This window comes from Cygnus olor, chromosome 25, assembly GCF_009769625.2.
Source record: "Cygnus olor isolate bCygOlo1 chromosome 25, bCygOlo1.pri.v2, whole genome shotgun sequence".
Taxonomy (NCBI): Eukaryota; Metazoa; Chordata; class Aves; order Anseriformes; family Anatidae; genus Cygnus; species Cygnus olor.
The window spans coordinates 3,920,167-3,939,190 of record NC_049193.1 but is presented as its reverse complement, the minus strand read 5'-3'; the positions used below and the strand labels follow the sequence as shown (position 1 = coordinate 3,939,190).

Genomic DNA, 19,024 nt, shown 5'->3' with positions numbered 1-19,024 from the left:
CTATTTTCTTCCCTTTTTTTTTTTTTCTCCTTTCATTTGGGGAAAGCCAAAATTTGTCTTTCCGTGCATCCCAAAGAAGAAGCAAAGCTGAGGTTGAAGAAGCAAAGCTGAGGTTGAAGAAGCAAAGCTGAGGTTGAAACGGCACCTACCGGCCCCAGGCGAGGGGAGTAGGTAGGTGGGCAAGGAGCATCGCTGTGCTGCACGTCCCTGGGCACGGTGGCTGGCCTTCGCTGGCTGTTTTTTGGGAAGAGTCAGCTGGAGAACGGGCAACCTTCCCTTTTGGACACCCAGCCCTCCGGAGCTCGAGGGAGACGTCAGTTTGAGCAGAGCCCTTTGAAAAGCACTGAAATTTCTGTTTCTCACTAAGGCTCAGGCTGTAATCCAGCACTTTTGGAGCACTTCACATGAGAGGTGGAAAAGAAGCTGAGGAGCTGGCAGGAAGGTTGGAGGGGGCCGCTCTCGTTAATTGCAAACAGCAGTGGAAATAATTGCGCGCGACGCAGCAGCACAGTGAGAGGACACTCGAGTCACCCTCGCTCTGGTCTCAGGGTGCCCGGTCCCGAATCCAGGTAGGCAGTTTGTCTTAAAAGGAAGCCCTGTAAAACTTGCACTGCTGACTTTAGACCGTGAAGCTCACAATGTGCTTTATTTTTTAATTTAAAAGAAATGGAGCCTCTGGGGGACATAGCTGTCTGGAGTGACCGAAGGCCCTTTCTCATGGAGGCGAATGATCTCCGCCTTCTGTCAACTTTTCCCAGCTTGAATTGAGCAAACCCATTTTAAGGGAGTCGTTACAAAATTCCATGATGTCTGGTTCAGGCTGGGCTCATCTGGAAAAGGATACGAAAGAGCCTTGTTATCTTAATCCCCTTTAATTTCCCTACTGACTCCTTACGTAGCAGTAGGAAGGCAACACCTCCCGGGCTGGCAACGAGGGCTGGCTAAAATTAGTCAGCAGGCCTGTGCTTCTCGCCAGCCCCTGCTCTGCACACAAGGGGCAAAGTTTTTGGAGAAGAACTTCAGCTTGATGGTCAGAAGCATTTCACATCACGTCCAAGAACTGCAGCACATCTAGGCCCCACAGTGGGCTGCGTCTGGTCAACGGAGACGCCCAGGCTGCTTGAGGCTCCTGTCGTAAACTGAGGCAGAGGAATGGGCCTAACGTGCCCTTTTCTCTTAACTGATTAACAAAATGCCCCTGCTGGGGCAGGGAGCTGAGCTACAGCAGTCACACCGCACCGTGTCTAATATTCAGTGAGCAGAATCCGGCCCTGAGAGGCCCATTCCCTCGGGTTTGCCTGCACTGGTCAATAGAAGCAGGACCAAGCTTCTTGGGACTTGCTCCCCGCCTGCACTGAATACTTTCAGGCCAGGATCCAGAGCATGCGGGAGGGGAAGTGCCCAAATCTGCTCAGGAGCCTTACTGTGCGCCCTGGGCAGAAGCGGTCGGCCCGTCCTGGCTCTGTTCTGCCTGCAGGCTATGGCGAGCAGCACACAGCCAGGGTGCGGAGTTTGCTGGGCTGAGCTGCTCTTCCCCAGGCAGCTCTGACACAGCTGCATTTGCAAAGGTCACAAATCAGCGTTAAATGATCAGGAAAAAGCAAGCATTCAGTGGCCGCAGTGTATTGAGGACCGGGAATCCCTGGAGCTGCAGCATTCGTGCAACGCGCAGGGGCTGTGGCCAGCGGACGCTGCCCTTTTGAAGCAAACCACAGCTGGCAGCGGTTTTCATTTCACCCCATGGTAAAAACCGCTACTCTGAAAAGAACCAGTTTGTGCAAAACAAGCAACCACAAGATCTTTGTTTCCTCATTCCCAGAATCCAGCCCTAAGTCTGACTCAGAGGTTATTAATCTTTGCTGGATAAAGGAATGCAACCTTCTGTGAATACAGCGTCTGCTTAGTAAGGGATTTTATTTCTGGATAATAACAAATCTGCTGGGTACTCCTCACTGCAGGTGGTTATTGGTCATAGTATAATGCATAGTTCGTGTTTAATAATTCCCCCCCCGTTTCATGCAATTATACGTAGTTTATAAGGACCAACTTGAAGACGGGTGAGCACAGCCATGCATCTGGATCAGGTTTCCAGTGACCGACAATAAGCAGCGTGGGGGATATTAGGCGCCTTAAAACTTGCAAAATTATACCCTCTCATCACACACAATAAAAAGAATTATCATTTATTCAGTAATATATTTCAAGTTTACATGGAACTGAGAAGTTAGGAGACGTGTTAACCATACAAGAATTCAGAAGGTTCCTGCACAAATCTGTGTATAGCTTGAAAGAATTTCTACAGCAAACTTGTGCCAATCAGTCCAATATTCTGCTGAGCTACATCCTCCATAAATACTCCAGGCTTCTTGCTGTACTGTACGGTGAAGCCTTCAGTCTCCTCCTTACCTTCACTTCCAAACAACAGCAGTATTTACTAGTTGCTTCAGGTGGATTCAATACGGTATTTTTGCATGTCACCATTATATTCTAATTCAAGGTCTGAGTAACTGTTTTTTTCATTCTCCCTTCTAAAAGAAGGAAGGACCCTCTTTGTTCAGGCTGTGCTATTTGCTAGAGAATATTAAATATTAGAACTTTACTGAAAGCTTTATTCCAGCTGAAGGCGATGCACTTGATGGTTTGTTGTTACATGCCTTAAATCAACAGATAATAAAAGAATGCTTTGGACCTTTTGGCTGTAAGCTGTGGATAGGATCACATCACTTTATAAGCTCGAGCTCTTATCAGAAGAAAGCTCAGAAGCACCGAATGTCAGTCTCATATGTGACTCACAACACACAGTAAAGGAACCACAGGCATCTCCATCACTTGTGATTTTAAAGGTTAAAGGAGGTCAGTTAAAAACACAACTTGCCAGCCAACTGTTTCCAATTAGGTGAGGCAGTTTTAGGACATAATCAGCAGAAATGCTATGTTGGCATCACTACTAGTTACCTTGACCTGTGGTCTTTTAGAGCAATTAGCAGGCAGTGTTTGGACTTTTAAAGATATCAGATGGACTACAAAAAGAACTGTGTGACATAGACACTCTTGTTTTGGCTTTAATTAAAGTAGGACAGAATATAAGGGGTATAAAAGACAGGGACAAGGGTACAAAGGCTTCTTGGTGGCCTTCCAAAGTCATGAGATTTTTCTAATCCAATTTTCTCAGAATCTGCAAATGAAAAAAGGGTGTTTCACGATACCTTTCTTCATCAAGAAAAAACATTAACTGAATAGAACAAGGCAAAATGTCTTTGCTTTCTTTTAAATTTGGAAGTAGAGAACAATCACTGAATAATTATTTTGATTGCCTATTATCTGCACTACTAGCCTGCTCTCCTGCTCTCAAAACACCAGTGCAGCGCTTTCTGAACTCAGTTTTGCTGCCTATCTGAAGAGAAAGTTTCTCCAACATTCAAAATAAATCTATCATTTGATGCAGCCTTCAGATTTATACAGTTTCAGTTACCATGGGAAAGTATGGTAAGGCAGAAAGTATGATCCCTCCTTCTTGCACATAAACATCTTCTAAATGCTGTGGAAATCATTTGAGCTCACTGCTTCAGCATCTTTTTTTCCCAAAATGAGATTTTTTTTGTATTCCTCATAGTACTGTTGTGAAGTTTTAATAGGTGGAAGACGTGTTCAAGTCACTGGTTTTAAATCATGCAAAAACTGCAAAGTCCTGCTTTCTTAATTACCTTGGTAATTTATTTATTCCAATTTATTGAAAGTACAGCTGAAAATGCAGTTTTCTCTTTTGATGGGATTGTCAAACGTACAGTATTTGAATTATTATTTAACTCTCACATATTATATAAGAAGTAAATCTATCCTGGTTAACTAGCAGATGTGTTTCTACTGGGGCATGAACTGCTGGCATGCTAGCCATATGGAGGATGATGCAAAATGTAGAAGGCATGCAAGGTCTCTTTAGAAGTGATACTATATCACTAGTTAATTAAAATGGATGATTCTAAGCATGATTTTATATTGCAAGGAGTGTGTCAGCATAAGCAAGTAATTGCTGCTTCTCAGTGGTTTAGACTATGCAGCTCTGAGCACTGGCTCCGGCGAGGTGCTGGTAGTGCAAAATCCCTGCTGGGGATGAGGAATTTCTCACCGCTGGAGCCAATAGGCCAGATAGAGGCTGGCAAAAGCAGCAGGTCGCAGAAAACCTGAACTGTAATTAGCCAAACAGTTACTAGGTGTCACTGTAGCCCCAGCTGACAGAAGTGAAAGATTCCCTCCTTGGCAAAAACCCACGGCAGTGGAAGCAAGTCCAACAAAGAAACTCAGCTCGCTCCAACTGCAAGAGGTTTGCTATGAGAATATTAGCTGTGTTATAAACACAGAGATCTGCAGTCTTCCTCTAGGATGAAATAACTCATTTGGCATTTAGCATTGTTCTCGGACATTACAAGTCTTTAAAATCTTGTTTATATGTGGTATTTTTCCTGCAACTGAAACGTTGGGGTTCAGAGAAACCTTTCTGCAGCAGCAGCAGCAGCATTATGATTTCATTCCTCATCAGCATCTCCTCAGTAAACTGATCTGCAAGACAACAAATACCTGTCATTCACTGGTAAAACATGCATTTAAAATATGCATTCTCATTTTTCTATTCAGTAATCCCAGACAATGACATTGTAATAGAACTTAGAAGGTGAGGGTGAAGTGGCTGGCTTGGCCAAAGAAGGCAATTTCACGTCTCTGGAGAATATTAACATGCCAAGGTTAATAAATGATTTGCCAGAGAAAGCTTCCTTACCCTTTTATTTCCATTTTATTTCTACCTTTGAGAGAAAAACAAGTCCTTCCTATTGGCTGGGGGACAAGAGTCCCTGTTCTGTAATGGGATTTAACAAGCATTTACATCAGAAATGGGGAGTTAATCTCTTCTTAGCCCACAATCATTGTCTACACAACTTATCTAAATATGAAGTGTACTTTGTTTAAATGCCCATTACACAATCAGAGTTTAAACAAAGCAAAATATCTTTGTAATGGAAAATGGATAAAATATATTTTAATGGATAGTATATCTTAGAGGTCAAAGACAAGGCTGTAGCTAGACACTTTGGAGGCAGTACTTTTACAATTACAAGGCAAAGTATAAATGTAAACTGAATTACTCTCAGCTGTGTGAATGGAATGATTTCCTAACTTACCAGGTGATAGTAAATAAATATCAACAAGTTCAAATAAGTATCTCAACTAGCTTTTAAAATTGTTCTTTCCTTCTCATTAATTCATTAAAAAAAATGTTCACAGAAGATACCCCAGGGTAGAGCTTGCTATAAACTCAGCAGTACCGTAGGACTGAAGAGGAATTTCATTATTTATTTTGACTAATGGTTGTATTTAGGAAACAGCTGCCAAGACGATATAGAGTTTGAAGGGGTGGGAGAAGGGGATACGCTTTAGAAAACAGTTCTTGTCTCTGTTGAAGAACAAAACTGCTTCAGACTGCTGAAGATGGTTTTTTTTTAATCATTAGCACTAGAACCTCTTTAAAATTTCTGTCCAGAGTGGACAGAAACCCTTATCTTAGTCCACTAAGATAAGAAAAATTTAACTTGGGAGTTTATTTTTTGCAGCTGGTCAGCAGAGTCCAAATTTCCTTCAGTTTCTGTTCTGATATCCTAAGCTCAGCAGGGCTGGCCACCCAAAATCCAGTGTTATAATATGGTTCTAGATCTTGAACGCTGAAACACCAGAAATAAATGCAGAAAGCTTTCTCAGAGGACTTGGCTTCATTTGCTGTTTGTTCAGACAGTGATCTGAGTCTGGAAAACAGCTTCAGGCTCCTCCTCGATATTTGATGTAGATGTACTCTTTGACATCACAGGGACCAGCTGCATGACTAAGCGCTCGCTTTTCTAACCCATAAAATCCCAGATTATTTGCAAGTAAAAGCAAAGCCTTTTCTTAGAGTTTGTGATTACATCTTAGCAAATAATCCGGTTCGTTGCCCTGTTTTACATCTGTCAGTGTCTCCCTGTTAGCATTTCTCTGTTCAGACTGGATGGGTATGTCGAATTTCCTGATCGGCTCAAAGGGAAGAGAATCCAGTGACTATGCTAAAACTAAATGAAAACAAAGGCTTTATGAAATGAATGGAGTCTTTAACCAGTAAGATGCCAACCGTCTTTTTGGATGTTTCCAGAAAGCTCATAAAAGTTCATAAATTGCTCATAAATGCAATTTAAAATCTTATTGAATCAAATTAGGAGGAAGAGTGCTAGCACACCATGGGTGTAACAAATCAGAGTTTTACAGCAACCAGCTCTTAGAGAACCGAAGGACTAAAGCCCACTGCCTAGACCTTGTACACTATGGGGTTTTTTCTTTTCACATTTTGTTGGGAGCTTCAGTTAAATATATCTACTGTACACTTGATATCATGTAAATTTTCCTAACTTCCTGAAGTTGTATTTCCTGAATTTTTTCCTCCCACTTTTTGATGTTTAATGTGTCTCTTATAACTGAGTCCCTCTTGCCAATACATGAGATCTTGCATATTTAATGAGAACAATTAAACAAGAATTTTGTAGAAGTGTTTTAAGCTCCACAGCTTACTTTCATTTTCCCCCGCTCTAGGCCGCCTTGAGCACTAGGAGAAAGGCAACCAAGATTAATAAACCTTTTCTGTTTTGACACTGATTAGACATGCAATTTAATAACGCTAGAGACAGCAAGGAGATTGTTTTAAAAAAAAAAATGAAAGCATGGAAATGCCTAAAAGCAGGAGAAGTAAGAAAATTACAGAATCACTTAATAGTTAGGGCTGCAAGGGACCTCTGGAAATCATCTGGTCCAACCCCACTGCTCATGCAGGAACTAGCCTAGAGCAGGCTGGTTTTTGAAGATCTCCAAGGAAGGAGACACCACAGCACTAATGGGCCACCCAGACAGTAAAGAAAGCGTTTCCTGATATTTAACAGAACCTCTGAATTTCAGTCTATGCTCATTGCCTCTTGCCCTGGCACTGGGCACCACTGAAAATAGCATGGCTCCAACCTTATTTCAGGAAAGGTTTTTCTGTTTGCCGACGAGGATGGGATTCGAACCCACGCGTGCAGAGCACAATGGATTAGCAGTCCATCGCCTTAACCACTCGGCCACCTCGTCTGCTGAGTTTTAATCCTTAAAATACAGCACAACTCTGGTTTATCGTCAGTATCAAAATGATTGTAACTAGACATAGCTGTCTGAAATTTTATTCAATTTATCTATATTATACTGTATTTTTAAAGACTTATTTTATTTATGCAGCCAGTCCTAAGACAATTTATTATTTTTTATTATTATAATTATTTCAGCACTATTGATAGCATTAAGAAAGTCTACGGTTGTACCTTGGTTTTATGATTATTATCTTTTTTAAGTTTAAAGAATGATTAAATCCGTTTAAAGAGTTTTATATGGATTTAATTAGAATTTTGTGCTAATAACACTCCAAGTTTCAGAACTACGATTGAACTCAAGCCTAGGAGTAATACGTTCTTCTGAGATACATGGGGCGGAGAGTTCAGCATCTGGATTTGGTATTTTTCACTTCCAAGTCCAATCCGAATTAAGACTTTAAAAGAGAAGAGATGCAGTAACATGGCCTCTCGCTGATGCAGCTCTGTGTGGTCACTTCAGCTAAAGCTCCTTGGTCTCTTCATGACACCTAGATTATGGGAAAACCTATAAACCCTGTCCCTTTGAACTTGAGTGACACTGGGGAGGGAGCAGAATATTTTTTTCAAAGCCCAAGGGTCTCACATAGCCAGAGGCTCACCCATTGTTCCACTTGCTGTTCCCCATCCACATTGTTTTACTGCAGACCTGCATGGGAGGGAAGGTTAAACGATGCAAGCAGCCCTACAGCAGAAAAGCACTGATGGCAAGCGTTTGAGAAAATAGCATCAAACATTTATTAATTGTCCATCACTGACGTAACATGCGCTATCTCTGAGCCACCTCTGGGGGACTGCTCCTTCAGTTTTCCGGCTCTGATCTATTTACTTCGAGCAGGCTGACTCAGCTATCGGAAAGCACACACACTTCAGAAATGAATATACGTGATGCTGTATCAAAATATTTGAGTGACTAACCAATGAATAGTAGTGAGAAGCTTCACTGAACTACTCCCGTGGGTCTCTTGTTTTAATTCGGTATTCTCTCTGAAGTGTTTGTCTGAAAGTGGTTTCTCTTTCATGTTTGGCTGTCTCTGATAGAGTTCTTTATGAGCGCTTTTAACAAGGCCATCTGTAACCTCTGACTGCTGCAGCATTGTATAATTTGACAGTAAAGCTGTCCCTTCAGTTCCTGAAGGTTTTAGGAAAATGATGGTAAATAAAAATTTTCAGCATTTTGGGCTATTTATCCTGCTTGCAGTAAATGTCCCACATCAGATGAGCTTGGCTTCTGTTATAGGAGAGGGAGTTAGACTAATTTAGAGCACATTTGACCATGTAATGTTGGGCCATTAACAGATAATTGAGGTTGCTCAGAAACCAGAATCATTCCAGTTGTAATTCTGTCCTGCTGCTGCAGGGTGCCACAGGGACATGCCCACGTTCTGCACCTCGTTGTCTCGCCTGTTACAAGATTTGGTATCTCGCACCTGAACCCAAGTTTTCAGAAATGGAAAATTCTGCCTATGGGTTTGCCAGTGATGTTAAATGACTCTCTTTGACTCACTCTTCCAGTAATCAGCATGAACCACTTTGACTGTGGTCTGTCTGCTCCACTTCACAGCTGCACCCTAGGTATTTATATCTAACCCAGTCATGCCTTTACAGTCCAGAGAAAAGACAGAGGTCTGGAGAGTGAAGCTCGTGTGACCAGTTTTAGGCATCTTTCCCAAGGAAAGATGAACCAGATCTCAAACTTGCCTTTTTCTGTACACAGACTATAACAGAAGGGTGGCCAGCTGCTTCAGATGTTGCCCTTGTACTGGGAATGCCTAAAATGAGCAGAAAGTAATCCCCCCTCTCTTGCCTGAGTTTTCAAAGTGCTGAATTCTTCACTGACTTCAGCTGATGGTGCAGCTGCATCCAGCTTTCTGAATGTCAAATGGAAAGTTTTTTTTTTCTTAATGATTCCTTACAACAGATATTCAAAATGAGAAGTAACTTGGGGAAATGCCAACTCCTGATGCACAACAGACAGGTGGTTTATGTGGTACATCTGAAAGTATTTTTATGTTTTGTTTTCTCAACCGGACTGATGATTTGTCAGGAGAAAACTGTGAGGTTACTCAGTTCTTTGGTTTGGGGTTTTCTGACTTCTTTTGTCTTGTCTTGTTTTTAATGATGTTCAGCCATAACTAAGCCAGAAATACCAACTAATTGTAAGGGTAAGCATGCCATAACAACAACAATAAAAGGCCAAGAATTATTCTTATCACTATGTCAGTATTATTTGAGACTGGACATTTCAAAATGGCAAGACTAGAAAGGAATCACAAGAATCCAGCATCCCATAGACTGGGTTCTAATTAAAATCCCTCCCAATCTCCAGAAAGTCAGGACTGAAAATCACTATTCATTTGTACAGCTTCAAGACGACTGATGAAAGACTTCAGACAAACCACAAGAGGCCACAGGATCAGTTGGTGTGACCTTTTTTTAGACCAGCTCAACTACATTTATATTGCTCCAGTGAAACGATATTCTGTGAATTTAAAAACATCAAAAATGTCATTCCAGAGAGCTTTGAAAGGTACAGAATAAAGGGATAGTTTCACGTAAAGATTGTGTGACAATTAACTGGAAAGTTTCATCTGCAGCTTTGCAATTCATAACAAGCACGCCAAGACAAGGGAAATGCATTTTCATGTGACATGTCCAGAGTGCTGACTTGGTAGCAAATAGCAGTACCACAAAGGTATTCTGTTTTCTGGCCTGCCTGCCTAAAATGAGTAGAATTATGAAATATCTTTAAAGATGACGGCCAGTGTATTTACCAACAGCCAAGAAAACCCTTCACGTAGATGCTTACCATAAGGAGTGCTTGCAAAAAGGCCTCATCAAAGCCCTTGTTTTAACCCTTAGTTTAATTAAGATTCCCTAACCCATTACTAGTAAAACTACTCGAAGGAGTTGGTGACTAGCTGACATCAACCAGCAAAGCTGGTGGGGATACAGTTGTAATCATTTAAGTTAGCACTGCTGAAAAAGTCATTATAGTTCTCATTCCAGGTGCATTTCCAGGCATACAATCCCAATGGTTACTTAGGTCCTCTTCTAACATTTCTTTTTTAATGCTATGACTGATGAGCAGGGCATGCACAGGTGTCTTTTGTGAAGCTGCCAAAAACACTTTGAAGATCATTTAAATAAGTGTAAGACAACAAGGAAATCAATCCCTTTGCATTAGGATGTTGAGGAGGGTATGAGGATCAGGTGTGATTATAGTCCATACCTGTAAGGAAGCACGTAAGAGAAGTCTACTGGCTGGCTTTTGGAAAGGAATGGCTGTGTAAAAAAGCTTTTCTGGTTCTATGCAGATTGAAGAGCTTAAGGACAAAAAAGGTATGTTAAGTTGTGCTGTAACAGTCAGAAGAAAGCAATGAGGATAAGGCATAGCTACAAGGTAACTGGAATCACGGCTGTTTTCAATACTTTTGTTACCCTGTTTTTGGTGACTAGGATGTCGTTCAGTCTCATAAGTTCTGCAAAACGGTCTTTGTAAAGGTCCTGCAGTCCATGCTAGAGACTTGAATCTGTTAGTTCACATGGTGCCTATATGCACACAAATCTGTATTTTTACTGAAGTGAATTTTAATGAACTTGGTAAATAGACTAAACTACACAAAGATACTTCAACTTATTGTAGGTTTTGGCAATGTTATAGTAGTGATAAACTGTCTAGTGGCTGGGAAGGCTGTAGAGTTTTTTATGTCTGCATTCCAGTGACTCCTCTTATGCTACTTGACTAGAAAAGCAGATGTCCTGTGGTTTTGTGCTAAGCATGCATGTAAGAAGTGCTGCGTAGGTTGACCTGCCTGATGGGCAGCTAGTATGCTCCAGCAAGTGTTTGGAAAGGCACGATCAAAAGGAAGGCATTTTGATACCCCATTAAGGGTGTATGAGTGACATTAAGTTATGGATGTGTACATATATTTCTGTCGCAGCTCTGCATGTGTTGCATGATTTTGCATTTTATGTCCAGTACTGTCATGGGAATGGACTATGAAAAAAGAGGTTAGGATGGAGGGGACAACCAGAACAATTTATTTAATATGTTGCTGTTCCTTATTGATGTCTGAGGGGTTTTCAGAAAGAAGGAACCTGCATTTAAGCTGTATTCAGCCTTAAAAAAAAAAAAAAAAAATAGGGCTGTGGGTTGAGTATCTCAGGTTTACTGAATATAATTGATTTATTAAGTCTCACAATTAATGTTGTATTTGCTAACCATTCTTACTAGCAGTGCTCACAGCTGCCTAGCCTGTTGTGAGGATTCAGCGCTGGTACTAAGGGAGTTAGCTTAGATTTTTGAGTCCTAGCCTACAAAAATGCAGGGTTGCCAGTTTTCCTGAAAGGATATCCTGTTACAAAGGGAAAAAATGAAGGTTTTGAATGTAGGTAACTAAAAGGTCAACGTTTAGTCTGGTCTCAAGAATAAAACTACGTAAGATGTAGCAGTGTGTGAATGTTAAGACAGCCATTAGCTTGTTCAGAATGTACTTTAGTGAGTCCTAGTGGAAAAACGGGGTGAATCCAGAGAACATTCATAAAGATTAGTAAAGCTCACCAGGAAGAAAACAACTGTGAAGTACTGACTTGACACAAGCAATGGCAAATACCAAGCAGTAATTAAAAGGGAAAAGGATGGTGCAATTAAAACAACAGATATACTATCCAGAGCTGTGGGGTGGGGGAAATGTTTCTAGGAGTAGGTGGCTACTTTTTTTTTTTTTTAACCTAGATAACGTAGGTAATCATAATTAGTATGAAAAACAGGGAGTGAATTTTCTGCCTTTCTAGGCAGAAGGTCTCCAAGGAAAGGCCTGGTATTGTGGGGAATCAGGTGCAGAATTAGATGGCATAACACATTTCTAAAACAGCTCATGAAACAGGGATGACCTCAAAAAGTGTCAATTCTCAGTGAATACAGCTAGAGATTTTGACCACCTGTAGGTATTGAAGATTTCATGGCACTTGTACTGTCATAAACTAAAATGCAGCATCCTGGCTGCGTTCTGCTGAGGATAATTGATTTTGCCTCCCCAAATTTCCATTTTATAGTTCTAATTGAATATGGTTTTTTTACAGTGAATCTAATCAACCCACAGGACAAAACACTTATTTTGCTTCGCTCTTGACAAACAAGTGTTTTGTTTGCATTTTGTATCTGTAATTAAAGTACCAGCTGCCAATGGTGAAAAGAACTATAGAAATTAATAATTATTTCCCCTGTAAATACACAGTACAATATTGCTGGCATGGAAGAGTAGCCCTCATTCCAAGGCAGTATGGCTGTATTCCACTGATTAGAGACGAAAAAAAATAAAAATAAAATGTGCATATATTAATGCATTTTGGGGGGGGGGGGGGGGCTGGGGGGAAGAGTGGTAGAGGGGGGTAAGGGATAATTGTGTGTGTGCTTCCAGAATGTACGTGCTGGATGCTGAATGTAAATCCAAGCTTGCAGTAAGCTGCCTCAATAGTGTTCCTGAAAAGTACCATTATCTTCTTTAGAAGTGTCAGCAGGAATAGGGAAGGACCAGCCAGCCTGTGAACAGAAGCAGCATTGTCCTTAACCTTGAACTGATCCTGTTCCTCAGAACTTTTATCAAAATACCTACTTTGTTTACTTGTTTGTTTTGGGGCTGGGGGTGGGTGTTTCTTCTTGTAGATCAGCTGTCCTGGTACACCTGGGAAAGGCTGTGATTGGGTTGGAGTCATCTTTGTGCTATAGTATTATGTGCTCTAGCATGTTTATAAATTCTCGTCAAACTGTTCTTTTAACCGTTGCATCTTTTTCCACTCTTTTCTCCTGCATTTCTATGGTCCTCTTAGAGATCTCAAGCCATGATGTTTTCCTTTAGGCTTCCAATAAGTGTATGACAGTCTTAGTATGAGTAAAAGGCTTCACACTCGCTTCTATATACGCGTATATATAGAAGTATGTATTTTACAGCATAGTGTCAAATCAATCATTTAGACAATAGCTTGCTGATGAACACTTCTGTCAAGGCATTCTGGGAAGTCGTTTACTTTTTTCTAAATGTGTTATTAAGGCCTGAAGGCATGCAGATGGGGAAATATACACTGTTTACTGCAAATAATTTGAGAGAGACACTTCTACCAGATTATCCATATTCTCCAAGTTGATAGGAAAGACTGGCATGGTAAATTATTTATTTAGGTTAGTAGAAACATTGAGAAGGGCATCTAACCATATGTCTTAGAAGCTTCTGGTGCTAGCTTCACTAGGTGGACATTACAAATAATACCCTAAAAGTACAACAGTATAATATGATATAAACCATCTCAAGGAAGCACTACAACCTATAGTCTTGATTACTGTAAACACTCTAGCAATTACCCTTGCAATTCATCCCATTTTTTTAAAATGCCTTGGGGGGGGAACACACACGCACAATGAACTTGGCAGTTTCTCTTTGTGTGCAATGTGTAAGCATGATGAGCTGAATTATCAAACTAGACTCTGATACCACCATCAGTTCAAATTCTGCAAAGTACTTGAAAGCTTTAAAACTGAACTGTGTGTGTGGCGCACATGCGAGCCTTGTTCCTTGACTGCTAGTACCACAAAAGCTGTGTAGACTGGGGACTGAAACTCCTACCAGGCACTCGGAAGCAAGCCAAGACATTTGCAAGACTTCTGGAGAAGGCAACTTCTATTGTAATTAGCTAAAAGGCTGTGTCATAAGATCTTATTTACTTACAGCTTGCATAGTGGGGTTCTGTCTGTGACTTGAGCTCCCTAGGGTCATGGAAACTTGTCAATAACAATGAAGTAACAGAACTTGTGCATTAACATTCAAGAACAGTGTTTTGAAGTCTTACCAAGATAGGCTTTGGTTGCTGAGCATGTTAATCTTTCCTCAATGCTAGAAGCATCTTATGATGGAATCAATACATCATGCTTTGGCACAATTAATTCCTCAGAAAACAGGGTATTCTTGGTTATCATTAAACTAGCGGGGCTCTGTTTCAATATTTCTGACCCTCATTCCTGTATTTCTTGCTTTAAAATTGCATTTATTTATTTTGGGGGGGGGGGGGGGGGGGGGGAGTGTAACAGATATGTTAAATTCTTCTGTCGCTTAGTTTACTAAATTTCTCATCTTACATAATGTTGCAAAGGACAAACAATGAAATCCTTGGCTGCTCTCCCTCAATCTGATTCTCTACTGTAATGTTGTATCTACACAACAAACAAGAATTTTTTCCATTGCCACACTTAATTACAGGTTTTCTCTATGCAAAGCTTCCAGATACTGAGCAGTTCTGTGAAATGCTCTGGGATTATAAAACCTAGGCCAAAGATGAATAAAGTCTCTCTACATTTCTTGAAATCTGCATAAGTAAGCATATCTCTCTTTCACAGTTTAGCAGGTTTCAGTTGATGTTGACATTTCACAACACACTGAAATATTGCAAGGCAGCAATACCAAAATAGGATTATGGACTCATATCTGAAGTGATGCAGTTTCTTACCCGTGACTTTTGGTGATTTCTGTAATATGCATTCACATTAAAATTGTCCGTATCAATTATCAAGTTCTGCTTGCACAGCTCAAAGGCTTTCACAGCCCCCAGATTAGCCCCTGCAATAAGACTAAAAATTAAGCCTTTAGCTTTAAACTACGTCATGCCTGTTATAAAACCAGAATGACACTACTTCCTATTATTACTTACTTTAAAGCCATTTTCTACAGATCTTTGTCTTTGCATTGGAATTCTGAATCATTTGAAACTATGGAATTTTTTATAAGCACATGTAATATTGGTGATAACTGAATAATCTTCTGTTAAATTCAGTGTGGCATGACTGCTCTGAATTTTGTTTGCTTTTAAACAATAAAATCTCTAGCTTTTAGGGAATAAAACAGGATCATGAGTGGTATTGAAATAAGATGGAGTAATTGACTTCATACATAAGTTTCTGTTGAAGGTCTTATCAATAGCAATAGAGCCAAGGAGTGCCTGGAATTGTTTATTTGCCATTTTCCCTTGCTATTTTTAAGACAACAACAAATATCATTTGAGTGCCATAAAATGAGTGGATATACTCCTACTCTGTAAACTGATTCTGCTTTCCATTTTCTTCTAAAGGATTATGTGGAATAAAAAATGTTAAAGAGGAAAAAGCCCTCCTCTCTCTGTGCATAGATGGCTTATGTTTAAAAAAAAAAAAAGGGGGAGGTTTTCCCCCCCCCCCCCCCCCCCCTTACTCTTCAACAACCAGATGCAAAACCTTTGCCTGCTAAGGTGGATTTCTTGTCATATGTGCTTCTTGGGATACTGTGCCACTTAGTTCTTTCATTGCTTAACGTACCACCTCTTGCTGAATCCCGGACTCTCGAAGAAACTCTCTTCAAACATGATCACTTCCTTGCATTCAGTCAGCTAGCTCTGAGGGGAAACTTCAATTATTCTGAGGACAGGATTCAGGGAAGGTTTGGGAAATGTGACTCACTTCCCTAAGCTGGGTGCAAGCCAGGAATCTAAATGAACAAGGCCTGGCAGGGAACCAAGTATGCAGGATTCAACTGATATATCATCCGCCTCTTAAGACTGAAGAAACAAAGCTGGCATAAGCTATTATCTTCCCACGTACAGGATCAGCATTTTACACCATCTACACCAGGTTAGGGTGTGTGTATATATCATAGACCCACTTATACCCTTTCTGGAGGTTAATTCTTTGGTTACTATCTGTTGGTGGCTTTTTTCTTTGCGTTTAAGTGCTTATTTACAAGAAGCAAGTTGGAAATTATACTATTCATTTATGAATTTCAGAAGTCAGAGTACATCCAAGTGCTTAACAAACCCTGTAGAATGTGTCTTAGAAGAAGGTACCAAGCTGTGTTGTGATTACCTTCAATCTCTCAATAAAGATATAACCTGTATTGTGAAAATGTGCAGTTACGTTGCTGTAAGTTTAGCTTATAATGTCACTGATAATTTCTGCTCAGAATGGAACTGGTACAAGAATAATACTTGTAGGAAAAAAAGGGGTGCTGACAGAAGTCAGGCTGAAATCGAAGCTCATGCAGCAGCACTAACAGGGCTCTTTTCTATGGGAGTCACCTTCCTGAATGCTACAATCTGTCCTGCCAATATTTTTTCTCCCCTCCCTATCTGAATTCTTCTAGCACTTCGCACATTTCACCTCATTTTATGGATTTGTCTTTCAAACATTTCTCTTACCTGTTAGACTTGCATGTGCAGCTTATGATCCCTACAAAATTTGATGTTCATCTGATTCTACTAATTGCTGTAGATTGGCTCATTAAATCTTTCAGCACTTGACATCAAGATCTCGTTTTAATCAAAACCAAGCACTAGAAAATTGTTTTTGGTCTTGGTGATCTGCTTGCTACATACTAGTGGCCTTGTCAAGTACATGAATATCTACAGTTAATTTACTGAGAATTCTTGTGCTGAAGAAAAATACTGCCATGGTGATCAAGCTTTGAGTTAAATTTATCCTTTGAGTAAATTTAAAGATTTGACAGATTCGGCTATACTAATGGAATTAAACAAGATTAAGGGGTAAATCTGGTGAGGTATCTCAACCAAACGTTTGTGGGTTCAACCAAATATCTTGTGGGCTCCTCTCTCTCACCTGACTTTATTTCAGCTTTGAGCCTTTCTTTTAGACGTTCCTGCCAAACAAACTGCAGGCTTCCCACGCAACCACATGGCCTCAGCAGTGGATTTGTAGAACCTCCACCAACTTGACAAATATGACATTGATCTTCCTTGTCTGAATCTTCTGCCAGAAGATGATTAAGACATAACAGAAGAAATCGATAACTGCTCTTGGCGAAGTCTACAGTTGAATAATGGACAGTATCTTTGCACTAATATTCTAGGATTTGGAGAGATTTTACTAAGGACTTCTATCATGTGATGGTAACCTGAAAGTGTAACATCCAGCAGTTCAGAGTTAACGTGTACCTTAAAGCTGATAACTGTGCATAGGAAAAACCTTAGTCTCTAAATCCCCCCTTTGTTTTTGCGTAATCCAAATCCAATGTGCTGCTGGGAATTATACAGTTGCTGTCCTTTAGGAAGAATTAGTGTGTCTGAATGCCACCTATAAAGCATGTTAGGACATATGCTTCTGTTGAATGTTCCTCTCCCTCGCCTGTGTTGGCACTGCATGCATTTTAAATGTTTGTCTAAAGTGACTTGCTTTCTAGAAACCTTTCTAGATTGGCAGTGGTACGTGGAAAGTTCATTTCTTGGTTAACTGGAATGAATTTAAACTAAACAGGAAAAAAGTAATGTTACATAACACATTTTAATGCTTTTATATTTATGACTGATGGATGAAAACATGTTAAGTATTTACTGATTAACAACTAATGCTCTTTGCATGCCATCTGATGAGCAGATTGGGTTCCTGTTTAATAAGTAGAATTCTAAACAAGAAAAACATTGAGACTTGGATTGAACTCTAGATTAGCTAATATTGTAAAAATAAATCTGAAAATGAAAAAGCAATTTTTGAATCTATCACTTCACACATTCGAACTTGAACCACACGGATTTATATCTCTGTCCTTAATTTTGACTGCCTACAAATACCCCTAGATGCTACACATAATGTCTCAGAAAACCAGACTCCTCTAATTAATGTCAGCAGCAGAATGTTTGTATGTTTTTGTTCTGTGGCTTTCTCCTTCTTCCTTTTCCCATCCTATTCTAGTTGTGGTTTGGTTCGCCTAAATGTTTTGTGTTAGGAAAGAAGGACAAGGCTTTTGTCTGAAAGCAGGAATAAAATGAGACCTGATTACCCATAGAGCTTTTGGTTTATTTCTAGTCTGCACTCCAATTTCTGGCAGTTCCGCTCCCTAAACTTCTTGGACAAAACAGGTACTGTTACCAACTCCAACTAAGGTCAGCAGGAGGCGGAGGAAACTCAAGAGAAGAGAGGCTTCCTGTTGGCATAGCAGGAAGATGAATATTTACAACCTTCCAATGCAAGATAGGAAAAACCTCTGGATGTCCATTTTGTCCCTTATTTCTGAATTTCTTTAATTTTTAAAGATAAAAGTTTAGTTTTGAAGCTTCTGTCTAGATGTCTACCATCTCCCCTGGGAGAGATGACAAACTTCAAAATACAGACAGTTGGTTTATTTCCAGTGAAACTGAGAGTAGAAATGTTTTTCTTGATAGCATCTCTGAATCTAATTGCTTAAGCAGTTTCTTGAGACAGAGTGAGCAGCTTGTTGATTACAATGAGCAGCAGGGAAACCTATTGCTCCTTCATTCTGCCTTTATTTGAAAGTCTCTGCAGTCAAAGATTTTACTGCTTTTAGACCACGGATAGAAAATAGGACCAGCAAACAATTAAAAATAGCTTTGACAAACAAAGCTGTGCCTCTTAAAACTTGAGCTTCTGGTTATGTTTGGAATACATAAAGTTGAGCTTAAAGGGCTCAGCACTGGTTAAATGGGATCTATCCCAAAGGGAAGCCTTATAAAGGAAAGAAAGGGCAAGTTTTATGACCGTGTTATAAGCCATGTATACCAGTGCTCAAAAAGCATGCTTGTGGATTGTGGTGGATGCTGTCATGCTGAAGAATCTATTTTTTTGCCTCCAACTCTGTAACAATAAAGCCCACAAATCCCCCTCATGTCATTGCCCAAGAAGGCTTGACTAAAGCTTCAGTGGTATTTATTAATGTTTAGGAATAAAGCAAGTGAGTGTGTGACTTGTAGAAGTCTCAGGCAGCAAACATTTCCTCACTGAATGGCTTTCAGTGTCTCTAGTAGAACCTACTAAAAGTCATCTGCTGGAAGGGTAAGGATGGAGA

The 19,024-nt window shown here is 40.2% G+C and overlaps 2 long non-coding RNA genes and 1 other non-coding gene across 5 annotated transcripts in view; 1 reads left to right on the top strand and 2 right to left on the bottom strand.

Annotated features, from left to right (window-relative positions):
• Positions 1–4,156: 4,156 nt before the first annotated feature.
• LOC121059792 overlaps positions 4,157–19,024 on the bottom strand; it is a 38,524-nt gene continuing 23,656 nt past the window's right edge. Inside the window, exons 5-7 of one of the 3 annotated variants that reach the window (XR_005814631.1) lie at positions 14,691–14,800; positions 10,632–10,709; positions 4,157–7,839 (exon numbers count right to left, since the gene is read on the bottom strand). This is a non-coding gene — a long non-coding RNA (uncharacterized LOC121059792). The remainder of the gene's footprint in view (positions 7,840–10,631; positions 10,710–14,690; positions 14,801–19,024) is intronic. The other 2 variants (XR_005814633.1, XR_005814632.1) reach the window with 2 other exon arrangements.
• Positions 7,056–7,137, bottom strand: TRNAS-GCU. Its single transcript has one exon. It is a non-coding gene; the product is annotated as a tRNA-Ser (tRNA).
• LOC121059787 lies at positions 8,821–18,008 on the top strand. Its single transcript, XR_005814622.1, has 3 exons — positions 8,821–10,436; positions 10,508–10,593; positions 16,859–18,008. It is a non-coding gene; the product is annotated as an uncharacterized LOC121059787 (long non-coding RNA).